The sequence below is a fragment of the Hyperolius riggenbachi genome, chromosome 10 (assembly GCF_040937935.1).
Source record: "Hyperolius riggenbachi isolate aHypRig1 chromosome 10, aHypRig1.pri, whole genome shotgun sequence".
NCBI lineage: Eukaryota > Metazoa > Chordata > Amphibia > Anura > Hyperoliidae > Hyperolius > Hyperolius riggenbachi.
Genome location: NC_090655.1, coordinates 177938502 through 177965419, shown reverse-complemented (window position 1 = coordinate 177965419; position 26918 = coordinate 177938502).

Sequence of the window (26918 nt, the reverse complement as noted above, 5' to 3'; positions counted from 1 at the left end):
GTTGCTTTATACCTGCTCTAGAACTTCAATATGCCTCCTGTAATGCAGTGCTCAGAACTATATTCTATAGTCCAGATTCTGCCTTAAAAGAAAGCTACATAGGGGCAGTATTATGCTAGCATTTTGAGTTTTTATTGGATTCCCAATAGTGTTTCCCCTCAGGTACACTTTAATTCTCTTAGCACCCGAGAATGTATGCCATCTTGACCCGATGCCTTATTATTATTATTTAGTATTTTTATATAGCGCCGACATCTTTTGCAGCACTGTACAGAGTATCAGATTTGATTTTATTTAAACTTGCCTTTGCTCTTTCCTCATTATGTATTTAGTATTTAAATCAGAAGGCTGAGACCCTTCCACATATGTATCATGCAACAAAGATGTTTCCCTTGAAAAGACAGAAGCAAAACAAGCATTGAATAGCTCTGCCCTTATTTGGTCACCCACTATTGAGTCTCCTACCTCATCTCTTAGGAGTACTATACAGTCCACCTTTCCTTTTTTTAATTAATATACTTATAAAATGTCTTTGGTTTTGATTTTATATCCCTAACAATTTGATTTTCAGCTTCAGTCTTTGGTAACCTAATTTCTTTCTTTTTTTTTTTTTTTTTTTTACAATTTTTATTGCACTCCTTAATTGCTTAATGCAGCCTCAGTCACTTCCTGCTTTAAAGGGATACTTAAGTCAAAAATAAAAAATGATTTTTACTCACCTGGGGCATCCCTCAGCCCCCTGAAGCTGTATGGTGCTCTCGCGGCCTCGCTCCGATCCTCCTGTCCCCTGCTATAGTGTATAACATACACGCTATAGCAGCATAGAGGGTATAACATGTACGCTATAGCAGCATAGAGGGTGATATAGCGTCTGGGAACGCGGAGAATCACTCGCGTTCCCGAACCCGGAAGTAGCCGCCAGCTGGGACAGGAGGATCGGAGCGAGGCTGCGAGGGCACCATACAGCTTCAGGGGGCTGAGGGATGCCCCAGGTGAGTAAAAATCATTTTTTATTTTTGACTTAAGTATCTCTTTAAGGCCTTATAAGCATTAATTTCCAGTCCTTTTTTATTCTTAGACATTTTGTTTCCATATGGGATATACTGTATCATATACTGTATCATTTTTTTTTCATTTCCCACACTCTAAACAAAAAAATTGTAATGGTCCAAAAAAACAGGAAAAAGTTGCTAGGGATACTTATACAGCCATATTGTGAATGTATAGTGATCCCTGGCCAAAGCATTGCCACATTTCCATGGGGTTTTGACCACCTGGAACACCGTCATGAAATTCACTGCTCTTTCTTTTCATACATGTACATTTACACTACCGATAGGTTGATACATTGTCTGTCATTTAACCTCACTTACAGTGGTGTGAAAAACTATTTGCCCCCTTCCTGATTTCTTATTCTTTTGCATGTTTGTCACACTTAAATGTTTTTTGCTCATCAAAAACAGTTAACTATTAGTCAAAGAAAACATAATTGAACACAAAATACAGTTTTGAATAATGGTTTTTAGTATTTAGTGAGAGAAAGAACTCCAAATCTACATGGCCCTGTGTGAAAAAGTGATTGCCCCCCTTGTTAAAAAATAACGTAACTGTGGTTTATCACACCTGAGTTCAATTTCTGTAGTCACCCCCAGGCCTGATTACTGCCACACCTGTTTCAATCAAGAAATCACTTAAATAGGAGCTATCTGACACAGAGAAGTAGACCAAAAGCACCTTAAAAGCTAGACATCATGCCAAGATCCAAAGAAATTTAGGAACAAGTAATAACAAAAGTACTGTAATTGAGATCTATCAGTCTGGTAAAGGTTATAAAGACATTTCTAAAGCTTTGGGACTCCAGCGATCCACAGTGAGAGCCACTATCCACAAATGGCAAAAACATGGAACAGTGATGAACCTTCCCAGGAGTGGCCAGCCGACCAAAGTTACTCCAAGATCGCAGAGAAAACTCATCGGAGAGGCTACAAAAGACCCCAGGACAACATCTAAAGAACTGCAGGCCTCACTTGCCTCAATTAAGGTCAGTGTTCACGACTCCACCATAAGAAAGAAACTGGGCAAAAACGAGCTGCATGGCAGATATCCAAGGTGCAAACCACTTTTAAGCAAAAAGAACATTAAGGCTCGTCTCAATTTTGCTAAAAAAAAATCTCAATGATTGCCAAGACTTTTGGGAAAATACCTTGTGGACCGACGAGACAAAAGTTGAACTTTTTGGAAGGTGCGTGTCTCCCGTTACATCTGGCGTAGAAGTAACACAGCATTTCAACAAAAGAACATCATACCAACAGTAACATATGGTGGTGGTAGTGTGATGGTCTGGGGTTGTTTTGCTGCTTCAGGACCTGGAAGGCTTGCTGTGATAGATGGAATCATGAATTCTACTGTCTACCAAAAAATCCTGAAGGAGAATGTCCGGCCATCTGTTCGTCAACTCAAGCTGAAGCGATCTTGGGTGCTGCAGCAGGACAATGACCGAAAACACACCAGCAAATCCACCTCTGAATGGCTGAAGAAAAACAAAATGAAGACTTTGGAGTGGCCTAGTCAAAGTCCTGACCTGAATCCTATTGAGATGTTGTGGCATGACCTTAAAAAGGCGGTTCATGCTAGAAAACCCTCAAATAAAGCTGAATTACAACAATTCTGCAAAGATGAGTGGGACAAAATTCCTCCAGAGCGCTGTAAAAGACTCGTTGCAAGTTATCGCAAACGCTTGATTGCAGTTATTACTGCTAAGGGTGGCCCAACCAGTTATTTGGTTCAGGGGACAATTTCTTTTTCACACAGGGCCATGTAGGTTTTGAGTTTTTTTCTCACTAAATAATAAAAACCATCATTTAAAACTGCATTTTGTGTTCAATTATGTTATCTTTGACTAATAGTTAACGTTTTTTTGATGAGCAGAAACATTTAAGTGTGTCAAACATGCAAAAGAATAAGAAATCAGGAAGGGGGCAAATAGTTTTTCACACCACTGTATATACTTACAGTATATATACTTTTTATACAAGTATATACTTTTTTCCTATCATTTCAAATCGATTTTCTCCAAAACTACAAGTGCTTTTTTTCCCTCTTGTTTCCACTGTTCTCCTTAAATTTGGGGATTATAGCTTGTATGGGGGCTTTGCTATTAGCTGCTATTTGGCGACCATTAACATTTCTTTAAAATTACCATTAAAAAAGCGTTTGTGCAAAATACGTAGTTTTGGGTGACTATTTCACACTTGATCCACTTCCACCACGACACTCTCCGGGTTTTGGTACTCTTTTTACACCTTTTTTTAAAGAAATTGTGGCTGCAGTGATGCCCTGAAAGTTTTAGAAGTTTGCTTGCTCATTAAAGTCTATGGAGCACGCCATGAAATTCGCAACACAAAAATTTGATGTTTAGCCATCACTATCCATGTCTCCATTGTTCCCACAATGTCATAGCCTTTGTCAATTACAGACTAACCAGCAAGCTCATGGTGACCCAGAACTCATTGGAGTGTGTAAGGGACTACAATGGTCCTAAAAGCCCCCCTACTAAGATGTTAAGAAAAACAAAAAATTGCTTTCCTAAAACAGAAAGAATTTGCGATAATTCAGGTTGGAGTGAGCTTGAGATGTCTCCCAGAGCACCACTGCTGAATATATGCAAATTAACCATTGTACCCTTGGAAGCTAAACACACCTCCAGAACCGCTGGAATGCAATGATGTGTCAGCTTGTTAAATTGTACAGAGCCATAATAATCCAACATGCATACAGACTGTTTCGGATTGTTTGATCCTCATCAGTGCATGGCATGGATTAATTTGGCTCTATGGAGTAGGGCTTGTAAACCGAGAGGTACAGACTAACCAGCAAGCTCATGGTGACCCAGAACTCATTGGAGTGTGTAAGGGACTACAATGGTCCTAAAAGCCCCCCTACTAAGATGTTAAGAAAAACAAAAAATTGCTTTCCTAAAACAGAAAGAATTTGCGATAATTCAGGTTGGAGTGAGCTTGAGATGTCTCCCAGAGCACCACTGCTGAATATATGCAAATTAACCATTGTACCCTTAGAAGCTAAGTACAATGGTTAATTTGCATATATTCAGCAGTGGTGCTCTGGGAGACATCTCAAGCTCACTCCAACCTGAATTATCGCAAATTCTTTCTGTTTTAGGAAAGCAATTTTTTGTTTTCCTTTGTCAATTAAAACTAACTCTAGTTCACTTATTTTATTTGCGAGGCTCTTAGCATTGGTTACCATGCACTTTATATTTTTAACACAACATTTTTCAATTTCAGTTACATGTAATGGCCCACATGACCTTTTAATTACCTCCTTACTCTATACACTGTCCTCACCCGTCTCTGCATCTCCTACAATGCTAGGCTCCCACTAGCCATTTAAATACCTAAGTTTGCCCACATTTTGAGACTTTCCTCTCCCTCCTCCCCCAGATGTTAGTTAACTCCCTAAGTTCCCTCTGTCTCTTAGGTGTAGCACATTCCTTTGGCAGTATTTCCGAAAACACAACCTTGGATGTCTTTGCTTATTCATCTTAGTTTTTTTCCTAATACAGCAGCGGAATCGCCTGATGCTGGATACATGTGACTGCAGGTTGCTTGAGCAACTGGCCTAAAAAGCACAAAACACCTCCCCTAAATACTTACCAAGCCTTCTGCAATGTCTAGCAGCCTTCCTGCAGCACCTAGCGGCCTCCTAGCAGCTTTCCGGCTTCCCTTATGCACACAATCCGGTATGTCATTTGACCTGCATCGGATCAGGTGACACGCAGACTTGCACACATGAATGCAGGAAGCCGTTAGGAGGCCGCTAGGTGCTTCATGAAGGCTGCTAGATGTTGCTGGAGGCTTTGCAAGTATTTTAAATTCCTCAAAACAGCTTAAAACAAAGTTTCCATTATCACTCAGGGTGGTTAGTTGAGACTTCCGGTTGCCTGCGTTTCAGATAACAGGGACTTTGCTGTACCTTGAAATAATTTTTGAGCACCTTCCATCTCCCACTTTGTATTTGGTACCAGTGTTTAATGACAGCCATGCTTCCACAGCTCTCACCCAACAATCTGTCAATTTGATCCACTACATCCCGAACTCAAGTGCCCATGAGAAAACACAATGTATGTCATTCACAGTTCCTTAAACAGATCTCCTAACCTGTGCCCCTAATAACTGAATCCCCTACCTCCAGTATCTGAATAGCCTTTGTTTCACTCCCATCCCCACTCCAGGGATGTCTAGCCTAAGCTATGATGATGTCATACAGCCTTCTTCCTCAGAGCTCTCTGGAAGGACATGCCACAGTACCAGCTGTAAACGTTACCAGCATCTCTGATCAATTTAAAGGTGGCCACAAATTATCCAATCTTTTTTCATCCAATTTTTCCAAATATATGTAGTATAGGGGTAAATTGGAACAGAAGGTGAAGGGAAACGCTCACTCCACCCCAGGACACTGCCAGGACCAGGATAGCCATTCCAGTTGTAAACTGAGAAGTAGGAGAATGCCCGCATGATGTCCATAAAAGTTAAATCCTTTATTGTGGACGTATCCAAAAATCACACCACATCATACAACTGACATGAAGGGATATTCACATTCAAAATTATGTAATATAGAGTGTGAGCCTAATAGAATACAAAGGAACCACCGAAACATGTATAACAAACAATCTCTTAAAAAGCTAACAAAACAAAGTAAATCAGATAACATAAAAATAAATCAAGTTACCATATAAAAAGAGAGCAGTATAAATATGAGGACCAGACATTAAGTTGCTAAAGCCAGATCCCAACAGGAATTTAGGCCCTGGGGGAATTTAGTGCCCAACCTAAAGATCCAAAGGGCCTCACGACTCAAAAGCCGTTTTGTCAAATCCCCACCTCTTCGTGCTGGAAAAACCTTTTCTAACCCATAAAACGAGACAGAGGACATGTCACCCTAATGTACCTGTCAAAAATGTTTGGCCACGTTCGATACGTTGCTACTAAGTCACCCCGGAACTCTATAGTGTTCCCCAATTCTCGCACGCAACGGTCTTGTAGTGCAGCCCACATATTGTATTGCACATTTACTACAAGTAACTGCATATATTACGTTTGATGATCCACAGTTAATAAACTGCTTTATGGGGAATCTACGCCCATTCACAAGAGACATGGCCGACCGTGTTCTCTGATGGACCCCGCAGTAGTGACATGTCCTCACTCCACATCTATATGACCCTGTCAGATTTAGCTAAGTTGACGACCGACTTCTGCACTCATAAAGGCTGGGAGACAGCGATCTAGCCAAAGTAGGTGCCTGCCTACTCGCAAAACGGACCCTTGCTGTATGATGCCCCGTAAACCCTCATCCCCCTTCAAAATAGTAAGGTATTTCTTAAGAATGGAGATAATTTTATTGTATTCTACACTATAGGTCGTTACAAATGTGGGCTTACAATCTCTGGTATTATCGGTTCTGGTCACTCCAAGCAGCTGTTCCCTACTTTTTGAGTGGGCCCTGCGTTTGCCTCTCTGGATCATCCAATTTGGATACCTCCTATCGCACAGTCTCTTCTCCACCCTGTTGAAGTCCTCACCAAGCCAGGCTGTTTCCGAGCAATTACGGCGTGCCCTGACAAATTCACCGACAGGAACACCCCGCATAGTATGCGTCTGATGACAACTTGTGGCACAAAGTGTTGTATTGCCCCTGCAATATATTGAATGAATATATTAAATGGTTAATTTAGGCAGTTCCCTTATATTACATAGAAATGGTAAGATTGGTTAAAAAAGATTGGATCATTAGTGGCCACCATTAGAATGTAAATCTGGGTGATGTCAAATTTTGCAATGAGTGAACATAGATAAGTGGTTTATAAATGAACATTGAAAATATAGGCAAATTAACCCTTTAAATTATATACAGTAATGTTCCTGTTAAAATCCATAAAATTTTTTACTTATCTAGCTTGGATACTCACAGACGCTATATACAAAATCAATACAGATACTTACATGGTTTCTATCACTGATGATTTTTAGTTTAGAAAATGCTCAAATGCATAGAGACATATTTTCTAAAATACCATAGCATGGATTAAGATATAATTAAATGCTCATCAGTGTAAAATATTGCCTGCACATTCCATTGCATTTGAGATTTCTCAAGTCTCAACCCTGCCAGACACTTCAAAGCCTGATCAGATTCACCTCATGAGATGAACACTTTACAGTGTAATAACGTAACATACAATGTACTGCTTGTGGTTAGTAAGCAGGTGATACATGCTTTACCAACAGTGAAGAGTGATATACAAATTGACTGCTAATGTATTTTGTAACCTTTGACCATTTACTAAAGAGCTACCCAAGCATCTTTCTATCTAGACATTTGTAAAAGAAGCACGTTAACATTAACTGTTTTATATAAATGGACCTAAATTCAATTTCAAGACCCTGTAGGGCCTGCAGCTAAGCTGTATAAAAGAAGGAAGTAGTCCTTCTTATGGTGGCAGTTTACTGTCTTTTCCATCTATACTTATTTCTAAATACATCCAAATACTTTAGGAACTTGATTGGGAAATGATCAGTAATGGCTATTCAGTTTAGGTACTTTGAATAGTGATCAATAATTTCTTTCTCAAACCAGTTATTGTCATTCATATTATTTAGACTTGTATTTCTTTACAGATAAAAAAAATAAAAAAAAACAAAAAAAAAAACTTAAGGATTAATTATAAATTTAAACTGTTTAGTTATCTACTTTGCTCGGCCTTTATAGAACACCAAGGACCACCAATTAAATTGATACTGTCACTTTAACAAAATCCCAATGTCGTTGGAAACTAATAATACTCTCTGTAACAAAAAAAGCTAGGGCAGGTAAAAGATCAATAAACCACTGGGGAGCTAAGTGGGACATTTAGAGATGCTGAACTTGCATACAAAAGGAAAAAAAGGTGTTTGCTCAGACCAGGTATCACCTGCCTTATATACTGGCTGCCAATTATCTATTGACTAATTAAAATGGCACAACAGCAGCACCCTGATAAATGCCACCCCTCAGGAGTGCAACGACTGCACCGCAGGGGAAGGGTGGAGCCCGGTACCACAGATAGCTCACTCCCAGGCTTTGACACCACCCAGGGCACCTTTTTGGTGCCCCCACAAAGAAAAGATTGCAGCAAAGAGCTGCAAGAGTAGGCAAGATGCATGACCTGGGAGTGACATTACCAAATGGGTGGGGTGGAAGGTGCACACAGTCCCCTAAGGCCCTGCAATGCTGGGGTAGCCATCTACACCCTCCCCCACAAGAAGGAAGATCAGCTGAACTGTCTCCCCATCATTTGGTTATGTCGCTCCCAGGTGATGTATCTTGCATGACCGGGGGGGGGTGGAATACAACATAGACGTCCCCTCTGGGTGGTGGCCAAGCCTGGGGAGGGCTATTTGTTATTCTCTGCTCCAACCCTCCCCCCCCCCCCCCCCAGTGCAGTCGTTGCACTCCTGAGTAGTGACAGTGATTGAGGTACTGTCAGTACTGCCTCCCATTTCTTGAGAATATGGGAGGCTTACACATGGCAACCCTGTTGAGAAGCAAAGGATTTTGTGTGGGCCAACGCTTGCAGGGAATAGCAATGAGTTGGTTTAGACCAGGCATGGGCAAACTTGGCCTTCCAGCTGTTAAGGAACTACAAATCCCACAATGCATTTGCCTTTATGAGTCATGAGGCTGTCAGACTCCTGCAATGCATTGTGGGACTTGTAGTTCCTCAACAGCTGGAGGGCCAAGTTTGCCCATGCCTGGTTTAGACCCTGCACATTCTGGCAAGTGTTTGCAATATGCATTTGCTGTGCCATTTTAATTATTCAATAGACAATTGGTAGCCAGTATATAAGTAAGGTGATACCTAGTACCAAGCACACACCTTTTTTTTTAAATTTCTTTTCTATGCATTATGGGCCTATTTCCACTACGCACAGATTGGATGCAGAATGGATGCAGAAAAACTGACTCCAATGAATGCCTATGGGAAAATCTGCATCAGAAAAATTGCGTTTAGTGGGAACAGGCTCATAGGCATTCATTGGAGTCAGCATCCATTCTGCATCCAATCTGCGTGCAGTAGAAACAGGCCCTTAGAGATGCTGTTGTCAGAGCTGCCAGAATGTTCAGCTCTATGAAACTGCAGCTGACAGCCATGAGGCTGAACAGCAGACAAGTGCACAGATCAGCCATCCATGAAAAAGGGGCCTAATTCAGGGTCAGGAAATATTTTACAGTGGACATACATTGGCAAAATAACTTATAAAGTAATATTGTAAAAAATACATAGCGATTTTTTTAATTCAGTAGCATTTCTGTTTATGTAGTGAACATAGCTCAGCTGCAATACCATTAAAATGTTTAAACTAGATGAGGCAGATGAAATGTATCTTCCTCTATAGAAAAAATACTACATCCATACTTATGAAACAATTTTACATGTGTACCTACGTGCACAAATAAGATAGTGGTGTGCTGTTTTCCTGGTTATTTTTAACTGTTAATCAGGGCTTTTTTTATTTTTTCAACCAAAAGCAAGCATTCCAGGCAATTTCTTTCTTTCTTTTTTCTTTTCATTCTTTTTTTTTTGGGGGGGGGGGGGGGGTCAGAGCTTCTTGCCTGGGGTGACAAAGAGGCTAGATGGCAATGGGTAGCAGCCTTGCGCCTAGTTACGCTAGTAAACTTGGATGCTTGGAACACACTAAACTTACATCTAAATTTTGTAATAGTATTGCTTTTTACAGACGTTGTATTGACAACTTGATATTTATTTGTAAAGGCAACACATGACTTATCCCTGTTTTTTTGGCCTATCTCAATTCCAACATTGCGGGCCTGCAATTTACCTCACAATTCAATACATCCACACTCAATTAGCTGGATCTAACCCTATTCATTGACAACCATGAGATCAAGACTAAAACATACTTCAGAGAAGTTGATGCTCACAACTACATTCATTTTCATAGTTCACATCATAAACTCTGGACCCACAACACACCTTATAGTCAGTTTTGTCGTATCCATAGAAATTGCACAGACATTACAGATCATGAGGTACAGTAAGAACTTCTGTCAAAACATTTTTGGGAGAGAAAATATCCCCAAAAAATGTATTAAGGACACACAATTCAAAGCCAAAAAAATCAGTAGTACCTCCACCCATTGCTTCCACTCAAGCAGCTACTCGCTCAGCACCTAGATTTACTAGATTTATTACTCGCTATAATAATCAACATACTAAAATTAAACACATTTTAAACAATAGATGGGAGATTTTACTCCTAGATCCTCACCTCAGAGGCATCCTTCCTATCATCACTACCTATCATCTATCATCTATCTAACCTATCATCACTTATAAAGAGCACCAAATCTGCGAAATCTCTAGACCCCCAGTCAACTGAAAACCGATGCTACCAATATATTGCTCTCTAATACTGAATTATCCTCTAACCACGCTAAATGTCTGGCCTGCCCCTTTATCCATCAAGATCCTTATATTATTTCACACACTACCGGTAACACGTTCTCCATCTCTGAACATATCACCTGTAACACTAAATACGTCATTTACATAATCTTGTGTCCTAGCAACACCCAATATGTGGACCGCACGACACAATTGGTCCAATGATGTCATGTGGACCAACACAAACGAAACATCATTAAGGGGTTACCCCTACATAGTGTATCTAGGCACTTTAAGATGCACCATCATAATTCAATGGTCAACTAAAGAATTATTGAAAATTATTGATACTCATTACCTATATCTTGGATTTGTAAACTGTGAAAAATTTCAATAAAAATCAATTGGAAAAAAAAAAGATGGACCATCATCAGGACCCCACTGGATTAATAGTCCCTCCCATCAGGGCCGGATTTACCATAAGGCACACTAGGCACGTGCCTATAGGCGCCTATTTGTGCAAGGGGCGGGTTTTAAATAGTCCCCTTCTTAGTTAAAAACCTAAAAATGTGTTCCCCGTTACAGCGCCGCTTGCCCCGCCCACTTACGTCACGATCCGGCGGCTGCAACTACAGTGACAGCCAGGCTGAGGGCGGCTAGTCACTCACTCACAGTCTGTCCCTTTCTTCCCGCCCCCGCTGTATTCATGCCTGCACGCAGCGCTTCAACTTGCTAGTGAGCAGCAGCTGCATGCATAGGCACTCATGGGGAGCGGGCAGCGTGCTTGTCAGCCTCTCCTGCCGCTATCTGCTGGGCTAGGACTGGAGAAACTGTGGGTGGCCAGGGCTGAGCAGACTTCCCTTACCTCCAGTGAAATCAGCCTGCCTGTGCTAAGAGAGTTAGTGACAACTCGAACGGAGGTAGGCAAAAATCTCCGCTCTGCCCCCCTTTCCTGTTCACAACAGCCAGAGCCAGCCAGCCAGCCAGCCCGCATGTGTAATTGGAGTGACACTAAGACAAGGGGGGCAGACGAAGCAGCCGTGTCAGCCCTGTCCTGTATAGGCTGCAGCTCCACCCCCTGTGTGTATGATGTTGGGACTTGAGGGCCACGCTCTTTCCCCTATAATCTGTGACACGAGGGGGAAGGGGTCAGGCTGGGGGCTGCAGATGCATAGCCTTCTCCTCTGATTGATTCCTGCTGCTTGGCTCCAGCCTGACAAGAGTGTCACCTGGCTGCAACATTTGAATGGTACTTTTCCTACTGTTAGCTAGATTATTGAATGGGGGAGTGAAGGTTTTGTTTTATGTGTGTGCATGAGAAATGGTATGGGGGAGCATGTTTTCAGTGAGTGTGATCTGTGTGTGTGAGAGTGGTCTATGAAGTGATCTGTGTGTGTACGTGTGTTAGTGTGTGTGTGTGTAAGTGTGTTTGTGTGTGTGTATGTGTGATCTCTGTATGTTAGTGAGGGTGTGATCTTTGTGTGTGTGATCTCTGTATGTTAGTGAGAGTGTGATCTTTGTGTGTGTGATCTCTGTATGTTAGTGAGGGTGTGATCTTTGTGTGTGTGATCTCTGTATGTTAGTGAGAGTGTGATCTTTGTGTGTGTGTGATCTCAGTATGTTAGTGAGAGTGTGATCTTTGTGTGTGTGTGATCTCTGTATGTTAGTGAGAGTGTGATCTCTGTATGTTAGTGAGCGTGTGATCTTTGTGTGTGTGTGTGATCTCTGTATGTTAGTGAGCGTGTGATCTTTGTGTGTGTGTGATCTCTGTATGTTAGTGAGAGTGTGATCTTTGTGTGTGTGTGATCTCTGTATGTTAGTGAGCGTGTGATCTTTGTGTGTGTGTGATCTCTGTATGTTAGTGAGCGTGTGATCTTTGTGTGTGTGTGATCTCAGTATGTTAGTGAGAGTGTGATCTTTGTGTGTGTGTGATATCTGTATGTTAGCGAGCGTGTGATCTCTGTATGTTAGTGAGCGTGTTTGATCTCTGCGTGTTAGTGAGCGTGTGATCTCTGTGTGTTTGTGTGTGTGTGATCTCTGTATGTTAGTGAGCGTGTGTGATCTCTGCGTGTTAGTGAGCGTGTGATCTCTGTGTGTTTGTGTGTGTGTGATCTCTGTGTGTTTGTGTGTGTGTGATCTCTGTATGTTAGTGAGCGTGTGATCTCTGTGTGTTTGTGTGTGTGATCTCTGTGTGTTTGTGTGTGTGAGTGATCTTTGTGTGTGTTTGACCTCTGTATGTTAGTGAGCGTGTGTGATCTCTGCGTTTGTGTGTGTGATCTCTGTGTGTGTGTGTGTGATCTTTGTGTGTGTGTGATCTCTGTATGTTAGTGAGAGTGTGATCTTTGTGTGTGTGTGATCTCTGTATGTTAGTGAGCGTGTGTTATCTCTGCGTTTGTGTGTGTGTGATCTCATGTGTTAATGAGTGTGTGTGTGTGATCTGTTTGTGTGTGTGTAGTGTACGTAATCAAAGGGCACCTAACAATGTGGGCGCCCTGGCAAGCTGGTAGTAAAATATAGGTAAATTACCAATATTTTACTATTAAAGTGTAAAGAAGGATTGTAAAATATTGGTATTAAATACCGATATTTTACTATAGCTACACCTACCCCTACTTTCACACAAAACCCTCCCCCCTGACGCCTAACTATCCCACACTGCACAGACACCTTACTGACACCTAATACTTACCACCCATTCCGCACAAACACCCTACCTGATGCCTAACTGCGCCTCCCCCCCCCCACACACACACCCACACAAACACCCTACCTGACCCTTAACTGCGCCCACGCCACCAATTGCCACAGAAAAAGAAAATAACGTACTTTTTCGGGCGCCACCATAGGCCCATTTAAATAGTGTAATTGAGGAGTAAATAGATCACCCAATAAATATTGGGTACTGGACTGCTAGGATGCTTTTTAACAGGCACCGAGGGCGCCCACATTTCCACTCTGCTGCCATTTCAATGTCTTGCATAGTTTTATTTTGCAACAAAAGGGGGTGTGGCTTAAGGTGTGGCCTGTGTTGTGTGGGCGGAGTTTAGGGCGCCAGATCTTCTGTGCCTATAGGCTCCACAGCTCTAAATCCGGCCCTGCCTCCCATAGAAACCGTTTCTCCCACCAATAGGAATGCTTTTGATGTTTAAAAGAAAAGGAAGATGTACTGGATACAAACATTGAAAATATCAATTCCAGAAGGCCTAAATGAGGTACTGGAAAAAATCAGTTTAATATTACCTTTGAGTTAAAGTTAAAGTTAAATGAGTTAAAAAAAACCATTCTTAATGATTATCCACTTTGCTTATGTCGCTCTTTTTAACATAATTTCTCATATTTTTTTTTATATTGTTATACCTTTTTATTTTTCATCAAAACTTATATAATGAATGCTTATGTGGCCACTTTTCTCCCTCCCCCGCAGTTCCCCCATTCTTCCCAATTTCCTGCCCCCTTCGATATTTGCACTCTACTAAGCAGCTCTGCGTGCTAATAGAATTTATTCTCTGTACCATTTTATTTATTAATTTTTATGACCATATCTTTTGCATGTATCTATTATTTAGTTATGCTAACCATTACCAATGGTTATTGATCATCGGAAACCTAACTGTCATACCCGGTTTTTACATTTAAAAAAAATGTACATTATTTAATTCATAGTATTTAGGTTTATTTTCACTTTTTCATTTTTTCTTGTGGGGCAAGTGTTTTAGCCCTGGCCGGGATTTGCACTCTGGCCGTACGTGTTGGGACTGAGCCCTTGACCAGTACACTATCCAGCCATCTACTCTAATGTGACCATATAGAAACATTAACATTTATACTTACCACATTGGTTGTTCACTATGCTAATCAGACGCCACCTGCAGACACACCCACTGATTATGACAATCAGCTTCCTCATTTGCTGCCCCAATCTAGAGTACCAGTATATATAGGTTAAAGAACCAACACACCTCACAAGTGCTGATACCTGGTCTGGATCTTTACAAGGTAACATACACTTACTGTTTTACTGGCATTTTGCCAGAGTATTCATTTTCTTTCAACCCTTTGCTAGCTGAGTGATATTTTACTGATACTTTGTCTTAGAACTTATCTTAATGTTTTACAGACTAGAGTAACTAAATTGATTATTGACAAGTGCACCTAAAATAGTGAATAGATACGGGTTGAACATTCTACCAATTGATAAAGAATATATATTTTTGGTATTTAATGACTTTTATTTCTAATGTATTTAATACTGCTGTAGATTTTTATTGTAGTGGTATAATCATGTGTAGTTGTTCAGCTTGACCTCCCATACACATACAATCAATTGTTTACCATTGTATATAATTTTATAGAATTTTGGGATGTTTGATGCAGAACCTCATTTTTAATAGGATATACTGTAAGTTCCTAGCATGTATATTTCTTCCTCCTAGCTCCAGATACTGCCTGATGAAGCGGGATGTAACCCGTGAAACGCGTTGCTATTATTCTGGAGTCTATTTGAATAAAGATATTTTTCAGTGAATAACTGTTCCTGTGTCTACTTGTGGGAGGTAAGTCCACCACTATCTCCCCCTTTTTAGAAGGTTTTTAACTATTTTTTCCTTATCTGGTGCCTCCGTGTTGAACAATTGTTTATTCTGAGTCTCCACCATTGGTGTAGGGGTGTTACCACCTTTTCTTCTACTTCAACGGATAGTGACATTTTTAACCCAAGTAGGGTCGTGTCTAATCTTCCCACATGCCTATTGAGTGGTTACCAGAGGTAACCCACCTTTGTGAGTATATTCTCATATATTTACTCTTTTGACCAATTGCTTTGACATTGGCCTCAATTCACTAAGATCATGCTGGAGATAATAAGGCAAGAGAAAACTTACCTCCACTAATAAGAGAGTTATCTTATCTCTTCATTCCTTACGTTACCTCTTCTGTAGTTAATTTACCTCCGCTGTAGTTAAATTACCTCCTCTGTAGTGAAGTTACCTCCTCTGTAGTTATTTTCACACGCAGTTAATGAACAGCCTGTCTTTAACTCTGGAGTTATTTTAAGGATTAAAGAGTTAACTTAAAGACAGAAGAGTTAACTTTAGGTTTGCCTGAGGTAAAAGGTTTCCTGAATACTACATGCCTTATCACCATGGTAACAACTCTAGAAGAGTTATTAAAGACAGGAGATAAGCTTAGTGAATTGAGGCCATATTGCACTATTGGGGCTCTCGATCTGCTTTGTTTTTCATCTACTCCCAAATGCTTGTGTGCAACTCTGCAAATCAACCTGGAATCATATGTTTTGATGCCCACTGCTTTGTTTTCTACCTCACTCATTGGAATCTGTTTTGGTGGAGCACATTACGTTTCCAGACACAGGTTGTTGTACATTAGCCAGCATTGAGTGCCAGCTATCCTTTACTCTCCTTTTCCTGGATACTACAGAGTAACATAATAATGTCACATAATCAGGGGCATAAAAAGCAGTGCAGCAGCAGGGGGGCCCAGAAGCTGCAGGGGGCCCTGAGGGCGACTGACAACTAAGGGCACGAAGAGAAAAAACTTTCTGCTCGCTGAACAATTGTTCTAATAACTGCATCTGCTCAGCCACTGATAAGGAATCATACAAAGTTTTGTAGACAAAGATTTGAAGACAGTCCCTATTCAGTGTTCAACAGGGTCTTGTGTACAGCACTGCCCAGCCCCCAGCCTCTCTACCCCTCCCCAAGTGCTGTGTACTGTAGTGATGCTTGAGGAGTCTGGAAATAGAGAGTAAAAGCTTTTTATTCTCTGCACAATTGCTCTAATAACTGCATCTGCTCAGCCACTGATAAGGAATCATACCAAATTTTGTAGACAAAGATTTGTAGGCAGTCCCTATTCAGTTTACAGCAGTGTCTTGTGTACAATGCCCAACCCCCAGCCTCTCTACCTCTCCCCAAGTGCTCTGTACTGTAGTGATGATGGAGAAGTTTGCAGAGCCAGTTCTGCTCTATCAGAGATGGACAGAGTGAGGATAATAAGCTGAGGCTGGGAGAACACTCGTCTGTTGGTTTGGTGTATGCGTTCTCTGTGTCTGTATGTGTGAAAACATGCACGTTTTATCACAAACGTTAATTTAATTGATAGAGAAAATGCATGCTTCACTGCTGTCTGTTTTTATCTGCTTGAGGAAAACACATTCAAGTGTGCACTAGCCAACTGAATAACATTGGTCCTCAGTTTACCTGTGCAGAAAGCGAGAGGGAAGGAGGGGGTCCCATCCAAAGTTCCACAGGGGGACCCAGTGATTTCTAGTTACTCCCCTGCACATAGTGACATAATTAGACTGGAGGAGTACATTTGAAACCTGCGCCGGTAGACTTGGGCGCAGGATACAGCCGATGTATGGCTGATCCTGCTTCTGCACAAGTCCGGGTCGTTTTAATTACTATTCCCCCTCCAAGCCGCCATGGATAGTGGGGGAATGATATAATTTGGCTTCCAGTGATTGCTGGAGGCCGAATTATTGTGTTTTTAAGCAACCTCGGCTCCGTCTTCTGACGGCGCTGACGTTACTCACTGAGCGATGCAATAGGAGTGATTCCTATTATAGTCTATGGAGGCGCCGGCAGCGCCCAAATCTAGCAGCGCTGAAAAGCACTGCTCTACCGTCCCATCTCATTATTGAACGTTGACAGTAAAATCTTAGCCAAGATCCTTGCTATGCGACTCAATGGAGTCATTACATCCATTATACATAGAGACCAGTCAGGTTTCATCCCTGGGAAGGGATGCGATATCAATCTCCGCAGATTATTTACTCACTTATCTATACAGCATACTAACTCTAAGTCCAGAGCTATTGCCTCCCTAGACGCTGAAAAGACCTTTGACACGGTTGAATGGCCCTACCTGTGGGCAGTCCTGAAAAAGTTCAACATAGGCCCTAATTTCATTACTTATGTTAAAGCACTCTACCACTCCCCTAACGCTAGAGTCCGCACTGGAAATCAGGTCTCCTCCTTTTTCTCCTTAGAGCGAGGCACCCGTCAGGGATGCCCCTTGTCCCCAGGGCTATTTGCACTGGCCATGGAGCCGCTGGCAGCAGTACTTCGATCTCAACATGATATTATAGGTCTGCAAGTAGGTTCTCTCAATGAGAAAGTTTTGTTATATGCAGACGACCTGCTGTTGTATCTAGCTGACCCTCATGTGTCCCTAACATCAGCCTTAAACTCTATTGAAAGTTTTGGCTCTTTTTCTGGCCTAGTCATCAACTGGCATAAATCTCTCCTCATGCCCCTTGATCCACTTCCCTCACCTACCACCCATAATACCCCGTTACAAATAGTGCCTAAAATAAAGTACCTTGGGATTGAACTAATGCCTAATATCAAAGACTTTTACACTCTTAATGTGGAACCCTTACTTGCACAAGTCAAAGATAAACTAAGGGCATGGTCAACCCTACCAATATCTCTCGTAGGCCGTGTTAATCTAATTAAAATGTGCATTCTCCAGAAATTCATTTACGTTTTTAGACACACTCCTATCAAACTACCAGTTAAACTATTCCATACACTTGATTCCATGTTTTCCTCCTTTCTTTGGAAATCCTCCTCTCCACGGATAGCTTTGTCCAATCTACAACTCCCGGTTGATCAGGGGGGACTTGCTCTACCCAAAATGAAATTCTACTACTGGGCCGCTGTGCTCCCTACCATATACTGGTGGTTCGAGCAAATCTTCCTACAATCCAGCCTCCGCACTAGAGGCAGCAATCATAGGATCCCCATTAGCTCTAGCCAGCCTACCCTTTAGAGGACCTAAAGCCTCCTCATCCCTAACCTTACCCATGATCACCACAGTCCAAATTTGGGAAGATGTTGGGCATTTTGTATCCAGCACAGGTCAATGGTCACCAGTCACCCCCATATGGAATAATACTAAACTCAACGAATTTCTGTCTGTTCCGGATCCATCGGTTTGGGTAAATAGGGGCATATCGAGGCTCAGGGATGTAGTTGAGGGAGATGAGATTAAGCAATATAACACCCTTAAACAGCAATTCTCTCTTCCTAATTCAATGTATTTTCGATACCTCCAACTTCGACATGCATTTCAATCACAATTTACTCTGCCAAAATTAATTTTGCTTTCTCACCCTATTGAAGATATCTTAAGTCATTCAGGCCAGACAGGTCTCATCTCCCTCGTCTATACCACGCTCATAAACACTAATAACCCGAGCAAAACCAAACCCTACCAATTATGGAAAAACGCAATACCGGACCTAACAGACACTGAGTGGAATGACTCAATCTCTCTGTTTATATCTACCCCAATAGCAGCCTGACACAAGTTATCTGCGATTAAATACTTATATCAAGTATACTTTACACCATATAAGCTATCCAAGATTAACCCTGAACATGAAAACAAATGTTGGAGATGTGGTGACTCCAATGCTCATTTCCTGCACATATTCTGGACGTGCTCCAAAATAAAACATTTTTGGGAAAGTGTTCATAGCCTGCTTTTTGAATTAGTGAGCCCATCCATCCCGAGCACATCTAAAAGCCTGCTACTTAACATCTTTAGTGTTAAAACTCTCTCTGAAAAGAAACTATTCCTATGCAGAGTGATTTTATTCTATGCTAGGAGGCAGATCGCTTTGAAGTGGAAATCTATTGATGCTCCCACCACACAAGAAGTAATTCGCTCCATTAACAGTGATCTGCCTGTCTACAAGGGTGTATATACTAACAGAGGGTCGTCAAAGAAATTCTATAAGATATGGACTAAGTGGATGTCTAAATTCAAACTAGATATGTAAATAATTTCTCTGCTGTACTGCCTCTGAATGTTTCTTTATCTAACCAAGCGTTTTTGATGTAAAAACATGATGTAAATTTCTTATTGTCTTTCTTACCTGCTTAACTGCAGTTTTTTAGATGCTATAATCCTGATTTCATACTTGTCATATGGACTATGAACTTTCATGCTCCTTCGGACCGGAACCAACTAGGGAGGGGAGGGTAAGGGGGGGATACAGATGTATGTTCTTATGTCTTGTTTATATGTTTTATAAAAATAAAAATTGTTTTCCACAAGAAAAGCACTGCTCTGGACTGGAGTGTGTGCAATAAGGTAAAGCTACAGTGCACAAACTGGTGCCAGGGCTGCTACCTTCCCCTAAGTTCAGTCAACTCCTCACTCTAATGTGAGGAGGTAGAGACCTGACTGACACCCCACAGCACAGCACTCCCGTCATCACCCACATCCACATCCACATTGTTTTTTAATAATTAAAAGAGCATAAATACTTTAATGTGGTGCTGCCAGTTTCTTCTGTTGCATGTTTTGACCCTGGAAAGTTAGAGTCACTTCTACATAGCACATGTTTGTTGCCATTGGGTGTTTGTCGATTTCTTTACATCTGCCATATGCCTGCCCAAGTTGCCCAGATCCTGTTGTAATATGTCACTCTCCTGCTTAGTGTTGATAATTCTGCATAATTTTGATCAACCTTAAAGATGGCCACATTACTCTGCATTCTGTCTGCCAAATCATTATTAATAAATTCATTGAAATAGATTGGAGCTAGTACTGCCCATTGTGGGACCCCACTGCTAACAGTTTCCATTTTAAAAAGTATCCTCTTACAAGCACTCTTTGGCTTCTGTGCCTTCAACAGTTCTCTATTCATGTACAAACATTTTCTACTAGTCCATCTATCCTCAGCTTCTGCACCAGGCTAATGTGAGGAACAGTATCAATTGACTTAATAAAGTCAAAGAATTCATCTATTGCATTCCCAAGATCTAAGTTTGTATTCACGACTTTATAAAAGCTGAGCATGTTTGTGAGGCAGAACCTGTGCTATATAATTTTGCATAGCAGCTCTTAGAATACATTCAAACAACTTATACACAACTGGTGTTAAGTTTACAGATCTATAGTTTCCTGGTTGTGATTTTGTTCCCCTTCTTCATTACAGTAAGGCTAAATCCACAGTGCTCAGTTGCATAATGTACTCATTACATGAGTGTGAACTGCAATGGAGACTGGGCACAGACTTTAGTACACATCCTGCTAACGTGAGTTAGAATAATGCTAATAATAACAACACGGTACTGTGAACAGGCTCACAGAGTTGTATAGGCAGTGAGTTGACCTGCAGATGTATTCTGCAATGCAACTGAGCAACGTGAACTAGCCCTTAGGGAAAACCATCAGCTGTGCACCAGTCATAGGGAACTGACCCGATTGAAAGAGAATCACAAAAAAAAAAAAAGTGGCATATTGATAAATGAACGCAAGTCTTTTTATACTCAAGGTAGATGCCATCTGGACCAGATGCATTATCTATTATTTTAATCTTATTTAAATGTGGATAAATACCTTCCTTTGTTGGGCAATTCATACTGAAAGATGGGAAATAAGGAGAAATCTCACTAACCAAGACCCATACAAAGATAAAACTGTTACAAATGGGTTTGGTTAGGAAACACCACAATGGCAGAGAAACACAAGACAGATTTTGCATAAGTTTAAAGAAATACTGTAGGGGGGTCGGGGGAAAATGAGTTGAACTTACCCGGGGCTTCTAATGGTCCTACGCAGACATCCTCTGCCTGTGCAGCCACTCACCGATGCTCCGGCCCCGCCTCCGGTTCACTTCTGGAATTTCAGACTTTAACCACTTCTCTACCACAGGCTTTTTCACCTAAAAACCACAGCAATTTTCACATTTAAGGGAGGCAAGGGTTAATGGGCTTAATGGGGGTATAATTTATTTAAAAAAAACCTCACTGATGCTGATCAGTCACTAATGCTGTGTTAGTTATCTGAGATCCTCTCACGAGTGATCTCAGTAACTGTAACAGCATAGAGACTGATGCAATGTTTACACACATTCTGCATGAATGAGCACCGTCATTGGCTTTGTGAACACATGTTCACATCAGCCAATCACGGACCAGCAGGTGCCCGATGCGTATGCACATCCGCGTGCACGCGGACGCGAACGCGCACGCGATCGCGAATGCACAGCAGCTAAATAAACAGGAGTTGCCTATCTACGCCCCTGTGACTCAGGTGAAGTTTAAAGGGGCGTAGTTGCGCGTGGCAGAGGTTGTTAAGTGGTTAAAGTCTGAAAACCACTGCGCCTGCGTTGCGGTTTCCTCGCTCCCACTGATGTCACCAGGAGCGTACTGCGCAGGCACAGACCATACTGGGATTGCAGTACGCTCCTGGTGACATCAGCGGGAGCTAGGACACGGCAACGCAGGCGCAGTGGTTTTCGGACTTTAAAGTCTGAAATCCCAGAAGTGAACTGGAGGCGGGGCCGGAGCATCAGTGAGTGGCTGTGCAGGCACAGGATGTCTGCGGGGGACCATTAGAAACCCCGGGTAAGTTAAACTCATTTTCCTCCGACCCCCCTACAGTATCCCTTTAAACGCAAGTTTATTATAAAGTGCACCAGTGATCTAACCACAGCAATGCAGGCATATATAAATATTTTAAATACACAATCATAAACCTCTAAAACACCCAACCTATCTATATAACTAGCTAATGCAAATAAACACAATATAAAATAAGTCAAGTTCAGGTATAACTGATCAGAGTACAGAGAGAATATCAATGAACAGTTTACAGAAGGCAAGAGACAGGAGAAGCCAAGCAGCTCCTCAGTGCAAGGGTACTGAAGTTCTGGCACTTTGTGCAAGCCAGAGCAGTCCTTATAAGTCCTATGGTCCCCTGCAACAGATTGCAAAAGTAGTTAAAGGGTTTCTGCCTCTGCTGGCGGAAAACAGTCCATACACGTGGCTCTTTGTGCCAAGGGCATAAATCCTAACAAAAGCCCTTTTTGGCTTTGTCCAAAGCTTAATAAAGTTTTTACTGGAATTCCATTTTAATAGAAATATAGATGTGTTAAGCTTTATGTACTTTCCATTTTAATAACCTAAACATACGGAGGGTCAATAAGACTAATAATTTCATACCAATGTATGCAGCTAAATGAACCAATCATATGCAGCAGCTGTGTCATTTAATTGTCCCATATTCCAGCTGCATAAATTAGTATGACATTAGAATGAAATTTGCATCTTCCTGGAATTATTAGCATCTCAAAGGCCATTCCTTGTTAGAGGCTTTCTTAGCATAGAGCATATAAGCTCATTATTGCAGGTGAAATGTGTCACTACTTTTATATGACTGAAAATCAGCTGATGACAATATGACCAGTAAATCGGTATATACTGTGCACAACACTCTATGATTTAATGTTAAAGTGCAGGGACAGTAGTCCTTTATAAATAAACACACAAGCAGCTCTCTGTGAATAAGTGTAGTAAAATTGGTCCCTTGTGTTCTACGATCTCAGTACAAATTTAGGATCATTGTTGAAACAAATCCTTAATTTGGCAATAGACACATTCCTATGATCCCTGGAGAAGCAAGAGATCTCCAGCCTGCAAACAGTGTCCCCATAATCCCTTATGGGAGGGAAGAACGTAACCAGTTTCCTGACATTGACTTCTATTATGTTTTTATGGGGACATGGAGCCAAGTATCCCTGAGAGGCGTCATAGGCAGCTCTGGAGACAGCGAGAGGCCACAGTTTATGATTCTCAGGTGATTTTAAAGTGAGGTTTTGTTTTTGAGACTTGCTAATTAAAGAATGATGTTGGAAGGCCACACACAGTATAATGCTTTATAGCTGATATCACATAATATTTCTGCCATTTAATTATAAACAGAAGCTGAAAAAGGTCAGATAAGAGAGTGGCCCACAGAAATGAGTAGAGTGACCCCTGTCAACTATTGAGACGAGGAAGGGCTTTTTGACCTCTTCACAGCACAATTCAGCAACATTTATTACATGAAATTCCATATAGATTATTTGCCTTGCACATTCCCTAAAGTGCTTTAAATGTTGAGAGAAACCATTACAAATAATCTAAGAAAAATGCTGTTCTCTATGTGGAAGTAAACCTCAAATATACATACCCTTATTACTGACATTTACCAATTTGTCAGTGTAAAATGTGTTGTTTTTGCCACTTAAAATAGGATCCTGAGCCACTACTAGATTATGCAACCTGTGGGGTCACTCCTGCTGACTACTGCCCAAGCAAAACCTTTATTATTCAAACCTTAAGGGCAGTCACGCTAATTAATTAAAATCTGCCGTTTTGGATTAAAATTCAGATAAACTATGAACTGGTAGTGCTAATGGTGTTTATATGAAACAAATCTTTACATTTTATTAAAATTAACATGAATTTATAGTAATACTGTATCATCCCTATAGTATATTCTATTTTACTGTTTCTCATATTGATAATTTAACCATTCTCCAGCTATCATTTTTTTTATACCTCTCCCATGAATTATCTTTTGAAGATAGAAATACATGTGTTGTCTTGAGAAAACTGCATTCAATTACTGAAGACTAAATGTATAAGTTTAAGGCTTCTTGCACACAGGGACGTTACAGGCGCACGTTAGTGCAGCCTGTAACGCTCCCCCAACGCACAGCAATGTAACACAAGTGGGCTGTTCACAATGCCCACGATGCGTTACATTGTAACGCAGCAAAGTGCTGCATGCTGTGCGTTCTACGCGGCTAAGCCGTGTTAGACTGTTTGCACATGCTCAGTCATGTTGGGGAGGAGCGGAGAGCGGCCGGGCACATGGCTAATTAATATTCACTGCACTCAGTGATGTGCAGTGTTTACTTCCTGGAGCGGCCGCTCTGTGCGGCGATTGGCCGGGCGGGACCACGTGATGGCGCATGCGTCCAAGAGTATTCATCACGGCATCACGGACGCCAGACTGAGCTGCACAATGCGGCTCACTCCGACATCCACACCAGAGAGCATCAGGCGTTGCGTTAGGGGCACGTTATGTGCCCTATAACGTCCCCTAAACGCAACGTCCTGGTGTGTAACTAGCCTAAGACAACGAATTTATGGGGAGTGGCAATAGTTTTCATAATACTCCCTGTTTCGCCAAAAATTGGACTGAACATGGATTTTCTATTCTGAATTAAGTGATTGCAGATATGGGTGCAGACCAATTAAAAGAACGCTCATAACATGTAAAGGAGGGCACAGAGCATTGCCATTTGTAAATAACAATGTAGAATTCTACAGATTATAATTATTAATATTATTATATTAATATTATTATTATAATATTATTTTTTATTCACTTCTTATAGGCTCTGCAAAATTATATTATATAGGAGCGCAGGTGATAGATAATAAATACATCACATTAAATATAGTAAAATATTATAGTATTTTATTTCAAAAAGGAGAGACAATTCTCACACTCTCTGCCAACACAATTAGCACACTTCACATACACACATGGGAGTTATGTGGTGTCCTACTTCAAAACAATGCATATAAAAGTTTGCAAAAAAAAGAGTAGGTGTGAGCTAATAGCTCTGTGTGCACTATAGTCAAACAGTTCCACCTTCCCTCTTCACATAGAGAATATATATGCACGTATAAAATATGAACAAGATGTAGAGTCCATTACTTATACTCCAGTGGATAATAAAATAGATGTCATCTGTATCTTTCAACCTCTAATGACACAGTCCACGGTGCGTCTGTGTTATTACTTCCCGAGGACCGTAGCGGGATCCAAAGCACGTCTACGTCTCCGTGCTAGTTCCGGGCTGCGTTTATGCTCCGGCCACCCAGAAACCTCACGAGAGCTCGGTCTGATGGTCAGCTTCACCGCTGCGGGCCCCCTGGGAGTTTCTTTGCCGTGATGTCACACCTTCACTTGCCGTGTGAATTCCGCATTGGCCAGCCTAGCTGTGCGTTTCGCCTTGGAGCAGGAATCCGGATTTCCTGCATTCCACAGCGGCCTGCAGCTCTTTCTGGTTATCCAGAGACTGTGTCAAATAATATGAGCTGTAAAGGAGTGCTTCAATAATTCAAACCTCCTGGTTAGGCACTTCAGTAGTCCATGGGGCGCCCCTCTAGACTCAGATTGATTAATCAGACCGAGCTCTTGCAAGATTTCTGGGTGGCTGGATTGTAAACGCCGCCCGGAACTAGCAAGAAGATGTAGAGGAGCTTGCTTTGGTTCCCGCTCCAGCCCTCGGGAAATAATAACACAGACGCACCGTGGACTGTGTCATTGGAGGCTGGAAGACATAGGTGACATCTATTTTATTATCCACTGGAGTATAAGTAATGAACTCTACATCTTTTTCATATTTTATACGTGCATATATATTCTCTATGTGAAGAGGGAAGGTGGAACTGTTTGACTATAGTGCACGCAGAGCTATTAGCTCACACCTACTCTTGTTTTGCAAACTTTTATATGCATTGTTTTGAAGTAGGACACCACATAACTCCCATGTGTGTATGTGAAGTGTGCTAATTGTGTTGGCAGAGAGTGTGAGAATTGTCTCTCCTTTTTGAAATAAAATACTATTATATTTTACTATATTTAATTTAATGTATTTAATATCTATCACCTGTGCTTCTATAGAATATACTTTTCCACACATTGTATTTGCCCATTTATCCTGGCTATCAAATTATTTAAGTTATGTACCTAATAAAAGGTATGGTGATAATATATTAAATAAAGATGTATCATGTATTTTCTGCTTTCTTATTGTACCCTATCAATAAATACAAGCCCTTATTTGCAAAAATAACAGTAATATACCCTCATACATAGTAAAAAAAAAACTGAGTCCTTAGGGTAACCATTTATGTATTTTTTTAATGCTGTCACTTTGTTATTGTTTTTTTGTACAAATGTTTTCTTTTGGCAACTAAGGAGGAGGGGGGTTTGAAGGGGTTAAATAGTATAGTAAACTTATTTTTTTTAAGGTATTTCACTTTTTGGCTACACAATATCTTGTGTTACCAGGAATTCTTTGATCACTTTTGTACTATGTTTACTTTCATTTTTATCAATTAACTTAACTTCTGACTGAAGTCATGTTAATTCATGCACAGGCACCTTGATTGGCTCAGGGAACACATGTTCCTGTTTACCAATCACACACGTATAAGTCCCACTGTGAATGAGCATGTGGGAGCGCACGAGTGCACCCACAGCTGATTGACAGGACATGCCTGTATGTCCTGATTCAGTTAAGAAAAACAAAAGTTTGCTTTCCTAAAACAGAAAGTATTTGCGATAATTCAGGTTGGAGTGAGCTTGAGATGTCTCCCAGAGCAACACTGCTGAATATATGCAAATTAACCATTGTACCCTTAGAAGCTAAACACACCTCCAGAACCGCTGGAATGCAATGATGTGTCAGCTTGTTAATTTGTACAGAGCCATAATAATCCAACATGCATTGCCAGCTTGCTGGTTAGTCTGTGCCTCTCGGATTCACAAGCCCTACTCCATAGAGCCAAATTAATCCATGCCATACACTGATGAGGATCAAACAATCCGAAACAGTCTGTAT